The sequence below is a fragment of the Spea bombifrons genome, chromosome 4 (genome assembly GCF_027358695.1).
Source record: "Spea bombifrons isolate aSpeBom1 chromosome 4, aSpeBom1.2.pri, whole genome shotgun sequence".
Lineage (NCBI taxonomy): Eukaryota > Metazoa > Chordata > Amphibia > Anura > Pelobatidae > Spea > Spea bombifrons.
The window spans coordinates 64,828,737-64,835,500 of record NC_071090.1 but is presented as its reverse complement, the minus strand read 5'-3'; positions in this window follow the sequence as shown (position 1 = coordinate 64,835,500).

Genomic DNA, 6,764 nt, shown 5'->3' with positions numbered 1-6,764 from the left:
TGGTAAAGCAAACCCAACTTGTCAAATGTTAGAATGTGTGTCAGAGACAAGCCTCCAAATAAAGTTCACCAATTAAGCAGATTTTAGTGCTTCACCCAACGTCCTTTGAATCTATTTGACCCCCTTTTCATAAAAATGTCTAAACAGATATAAAGAAAAAGTAATGGTGATTTGTGCATAAGAATCACAATTACTCTTCTTTATATCATTATTTAATATGTAACATGATCGGGGGTTTCCCACCCAAGTGACTAAAGCTTGTATTTATTTATTTTTTACCATTTTTGCTAGTTTTGTTTTATGTTTACCGTACGCACACAATTTATATATTGTTTTTACAAGGATAGGCTTTAAGACTGTTTCATATGTATAATGCATAAATTGATATGGGTAGTATTTTAAAATAAAATAGAGGTCTGAAAAATGGATTTTCCTTGTAACCAGATCACATCTCTCATGGTGTAGTAGTGACAACACTAGGGGGGGAGTTTTAATTATTTTGTTATTTCTGGAGATATGTGACTCTTGAGTTTGCAGGTGTTCTAGGACATAATTGAGAGCTTACAAATAAAGGGAGTTCTTATTCTGGTTGCTCATCTTCAGATTCAGGCCCTTTCATTCAGACTATGATCCGCCCCTTGAGTATTTAATAGACATCCTATTGGAAAGTAGGAAACTAGTGACGAGGTAGCGGTATGGCACCATTTGGAAGATCTTCTTGGAATGGTGTTCTCTTAGGAACACTTTGCCTTTTCCACCGTTCATACATCAAGTCGTGGAGTTCCTCCGCTCAGGTGTTGTCACTAGCCACTATTTAAATCCATATTGCTGTAAGGGGTGCTTTTTGGGTCATAAATTTGTTATAGCACTCTCCAGATTCACACCTGCGTCCATGGGATTTAATGCTGGTCCTAAGACTTCTATTAGGGTGACCACATGTCCCAGATTGCCTGGGGCAGTACCACAATGGGACTTTAAACCCCAGGCAGCCTCAATCCCGGAATGAGAGGTCTGAGTGAAGAAGGTCTCAGCCAATCAAGAGAGACTTCTCAACTTTCCTGACTGCCTGAGAGTTCAGAAGCCTCTCCTGATAGGCTGAGTCCCTCCTTCACACCAAGCTCAGAGTAAGCCGCAGCCAGAACCAGGTATGTGTGCTTGTGTGTATGTGTCGGGATTGAGGAGAGGAACCCAGTATGCAGGACAGAAGTGTAGTAGTAAAACAATATCCAAGAGTCAGGACTGGAGACGGCAGCAAAGTCGTGGTACAATAGCGAAGGGTCAGGACTGGAGACGGCAGCAAAGTCGTGGTACAATAGCCAAGGGTCAATACCAGGAATAGCATAGAAGGAACAGCAAACAAATAGCTCTATCTGGCACAATAATTGCTTTTTAAAACCACCACTAGGTGTCGCCCCACCCATGTGCGTGGCCTCGTTGACGAGTGTTCCCCGCCCTCTCCATTCAGGAATGAATAAAGAGAGGTGGGGGCGCGCGCTCTTAGTTTCAGCCGCGTGAGCAGCCGGCGGAGCAGGAATGGGGATGTCGGTGAGAGCAGCGGCGTGGGAGCTGGTACCCGTGATCGGCGGGTACTCAGGTGAGTTGCTCTGTTGGGGTTCTCTCCGTGAACCCTGACAGTATGTGACAGTGTGTGTGTAATGTCTGGTAATAGAGGAGTTAATTCTCTGAATCTGCTCATGCCTGGTAATAGAGGGGTTAACTCTATGTATATTATTAAATCTGAAATCAACATGGTTTCCAAGGCTTCCTAATCATATATAATAGTATATGTGAATCAGTGTGTATGTGATATATATATTATATTGTATTTGCTCAATTAAAATACCACCCTCCAAAATCGTGCTCCAGACTCCCTGATGTCAAGTGGGGGCAGCCGGTGGATGTCTGCACGATCCGTGCAGACAACCTCCGCTGCTACCTGGGACTTTTATGACTGAGCACCGGAAGGTCACGCTGGTGCCCCATCATAAAAGCCCCGACGGTGTTTGTTGTCTGGCACATAGCGCAGATGTTCACTGGCTGCCAGAGAGGAGGATCCAGGTCTCCTGCAGCACTGCGGGGATCCTCCTCTCTGGCAGCCGGTGAACGTCTACGCAATGCGCCAGACAACCTCTGCTGCTGCTGGCCGGTACTTCTGCTAGGGTTTTTGTGATGGAGCACTGAAAGGTCATGTACTGCAGGCACTTCGTCATAGAAGCTGCAGAGTTTGCTTGTGTGCATCGTGCAGACATCCACCAGCTGCCAGTGAGGAGAATCCAAGTCCCCTGCATCACTGCGGGTGATCTGGAAATTAGTCTTGTAGCCAGACCTTTTTTTTGAGGTCTGATTATAAGATTGCCTCGAATATAAGACGAGGGGTAAATTTTTAGAGAATTTGCTCTGGAAAAAAACAAATTTTTTACTCACCGTAAATTCTTTTTTCCTTAATACAGTGGCAGTACGAGTGGGTGTTGCTCTTTCTTAGGGACAAGAAGCCTGTAAATCTTAAAAGCGGTTAGGTGTACCCGAAGTCCCTCTTCCTTACCCAAAAATATGCTCCCACTCCAAAGGACCCCAGTAAGTAACAAGAACGCACATACATGCTTACAAACACATTTATTCTCAGAAGAAGGGAGGGAAACATGTACTGCCACTGTATTAAGGAAACAAATCTGTTTTTTCCTGACATACAGGGGCAGTACGAGTGGGATGTAACAAGATCCCTGTAGATGGGAGGGCAAAACTTAGGAGACCACTGACTGGAGCACCTTAGATGTCCAGCCGGTAATGGTGTACAAAGGTAATGAACGAGGACCAAGTAGCCGCTCTACAGATTTCCTCTGGAGTTGCTGCTGCCTTTTCAGCCCATGAAACCGACATGGCCCTGGTGGAGTGAACCGTGACTGGAAATTGTAGCGTTAGGTTATTGGCTTGGTAAGACATACGAATGGTATCCGTGAGCCATCTTGAAAGGGTAGCTTTAGAAGCCACTTTTCCTGAAGATCGACCAAAAAAATTAATAGTTGATTGGTGTTTCGGATGGGAGAGGTAAGATTGATATATAGCTCCAAAGCTCTTTTGACATCCAACAAGTGCTATCTAGATTCTTTCGGGGAGGAAGGAGATGTGGAAAAAAGGAAGGAAGTATCAAGGGCTGATTGATATTCGACCTGGAGATGACTTTTGGAAGAAATGAGAGTTTCAAATGAAGAACAACCTTGTCTTGATGATAATGTCTTGATAATACTTGTATTTCCCCCATTCTTCTGGCAGACGTAATAGCCACCAAAAAAATAGTCTTCAAAGATAGCATCTTCAAGGAAACCTCCTCCAATGGTTCGAAGGGAGCTGAGCACAGTGCCTGCAGGACAGTAGCTAGATCCCAGGACGGGAAATGAGACCTCCTTGGAGGACACTGAATGGTTGCGGCTTTAAAAATAACATCTGACCAATAAATGAGATGCCAAGTCCGAAAGTAAAAAATGATTAAGGGCTGAAATCTGACCCTTAAGGGTCAAGACACTGGGACCTGAAGAAAAACCTTCTTGTAAAAACATAAGAATGGAGCTGATAGCTGGAGAGAAGACATCAAAACCCTTGATGGCACACCATAGAAGGAACTTTTTCCAAACTCGAAAATAAATCCTGCAAGTAGAACCTCTGACAGATCTCAACAGTAGGTTAAGCATCTCTTCATCAATGCCCTGATCATGAAGAACCAGCTTTGCAATAGCCAGGCCATCAATCTGAACATCTAAATCAACTCCGGACGAAGATCTCTGTTGTCCAACAATTGTTCCGAACCTGGAAGTTCACAAAAGGTTAAGGTCATTTGTTTGAGTACCGAAAACCAACTCCGGTTTGACCAGTAGGGGTTATTGGCCAAGACCCAGGCCTTGTCTGTACAAATCTTTTGAAGGATCCGGAGTATTAAGGCTACCGGAGGGAAGATGTAGGCCCGGTAGTTCCTGGTAATTAGATGACTGCAGTGAATCTTCTGGAGACAAACTCCCTTGTCTGAAGTGGCATCTTAAATGTGCTCCCCAGCCGACTCTTGAAGCATCCGTTGTCAGTGTGATCCAATTCTTCAGTTGGAACGAGGGACCTTTGGAGAGACGGGCAGGATAAAACCTGCTCTGGGATTGTGAAGACTGAATTCAGACCTTCCTCTCGCCTGGACCAATTTGAAAGAATCTGCCATTGCAGCGGCCTTAGCTGAGCCTTCGCCCAACCGACTGCTGGGATGGATGCTGTAAGAAGACCCAGGAAGCTCATAGCTCTTCTGAAAGAACAGGTAGGACTCCTTTGTAATGCAGCAATCTCCCTTCTTGTGTTCCTGATCTTTGGAGTTGGAATCAAAAGGCAACGGGAAACTGAGTCCACCACCAATCCCAGGAATTGGATCCTGGTAGAAGGTATCAGGTTGGACTTTTTCCGGTTGATGATCCAGCTGTGTCTTTCTAGAAACTGAATTGTAGTAGAAAGGTCCATATGAAGCCTTTTCTGGAGAGCCGGCCTTGATGAGCCGGTTGATAGTCTAAGTACGGAACGAGAGAGATCCCCCTCTCTCTCAGGTTTCCTGTTAAAGGACACAAGATCTTGGTGAAAATCCTTGGTGCTGATGCAGTCTGAAAGGAAGAGCTCTGAACTGAAAATGATGAATCTTCCTGTTTGAACGAATCGAGAACCTGAGGAACTTTCTGGACACCTCAGCAATCAGAACATGGAAACAGGCTTCCTTTAAGTCCAGAGTCACCATGAAGCCTTTTTGAAGAATTTGAGTGACAGAAAAAATGTTTTCCATCTGGAAATGTTGATACCGGATACAACTGTTGACCTTCTTCAGATCCAACACCGGACGGAAGGAGCCGTCCAGTTTTGGGACCGAAAAGAGCCTTGAGTAAACTCCCTGGAATTGTTGAAGATTCGGTACCTTCTCTATGACCTTCTTGTTTAGTAGAGTGAGGCATTCTGAATATAGAGCTGTATTTTTTTGTTGAAGAAGGATAAAAGGAGATTTGGAACTGGCGCACAGGAAGTTGGAGGAACCTGATCCTGTACCCCTCTGCAATGACTCTTTGAATCCAAATATTGTGAGTCATCTGTTCCCATGGTTGCCTGAACTGCTGAAGTCTTCCCCCAACTCTGTCAGAACTTCCTTTTCTCTTGTTTGGTGCGCAGGAATTTCTTAGGTCGGTCCTGGAATTTTCTGTGATCTGGTAGATGACTGGAAAGACCTGCTATTCTTATACGGGTATCTCCTATTCTACTTGACCCTTCTATCTTGAGGGAGAGCTCTTTTAGTGTCTGACATCTGCCTAATAAGATCTTCTAGAGGGGCTCCAAACAATTTCTTCCTCTCAAAATGCAATTCACATAAGGATGCTTTGGAAGCAGAATCTGCTGTCCAGGTTCTCTCTGTGCTACAAAGGATAAACCCATATTTCTAGATGATAATTTCAGCAACTCTTGTGAAGAATCTGTCAAAAAACTATTAGAGAGTCTCAAGTTCTTCATGAGTCCAATTCATCAGAGACACAGTCTTCCAAGGCCTGGATCCCAAAACTACATGCTTTAGCCACTGCTGAACTGGAAACTGCTGCCCTGCATTGAAAACCTGCCGCTTGAAAAATACGCCTGCAAGATGGGGTCCTTGAGCCCGGAGACTTTCCCAATGGGAATAGTAGTTTTTTTTTTGGTTTTTTTTTAGATAGCTGCGCTACCTGGACATTCACTTTAGGGGGATCTTCCCACCTGTCTTCTGCTTGGAGCCTGCACAGTTGCTTGAAGTGCTTGGAAATAAAGGCCCTTTTACCCAGGTTTTTCCATTCCCTCTCAATAAACTCATTCAACTTAGGCAAAATAGGGAAACCTTTGATCTTTACCAGATCCTCGTCTAATAAAAGCTGTGCCACCTCCTTAGTGAATTTGCGCAGCTCTTGCGGAGGAAAAACAGACTCATCCTCCGAACTATTACTTGATTGATGATTGAGAAATTTCAAGGATAGGTCTGACCGTGAAGAGGACCTGGATCTCTCTGGATCTCTACTGTTCCCACAAAGTTGAAAAAACAGCTTTGTCCAAAATGTCTTGTATGCTGGAGCATTAAGATTTCTCTTCACTGGAAGTAAGGGGTCAATCCCTGAAAAACATCTCCATACGATTATCCCTCTACCTAACCTTACAGTTGGCACAATGCAGTCAGAAAGGTAATGTTCTCCTGGCATCTGCCAAACCTAGACCAACGCTTGCATGATGTGATGTGAGGCTGGCATGCAGCTGTAGTACTGGTACAAGGAGTCATACAGCCTGTTAATGATATTTTGCACCATAGATTAATAGTCTTTGCTTCTAATAACAATTTAATTTGTTCCTAATCCTTTCTATCTGACTCATGAATTCTATATTAGAATCTTAGTGTTCTTCTACACCTACAAATTAATGGAACGGAAAGCAAGTTGAAGGAATAATTGGTAAACATATACTGCAATTTATGGAATATAATTATCACTTAGCAGAGCCATCTTTAAAATTGTTTGGTCTTGGCTTAACCCCCCCCCTTCTGGCATCCAATTATGTCCTCCACCTCAAAACCAAAAAACCACAAAAACAACAGTACTTGCTGTGCTGACTATACAGGTTAGGAGAAGACTGTAAGAGTCAGTGATTCCGCATGAGACGTCCCCATACCACAAGCGCAGCGCAGGGCATGGAAGGAGCAGTTCAGGTATAAATCAAATGAAAAAGACTTGGAAACGCAACATTAC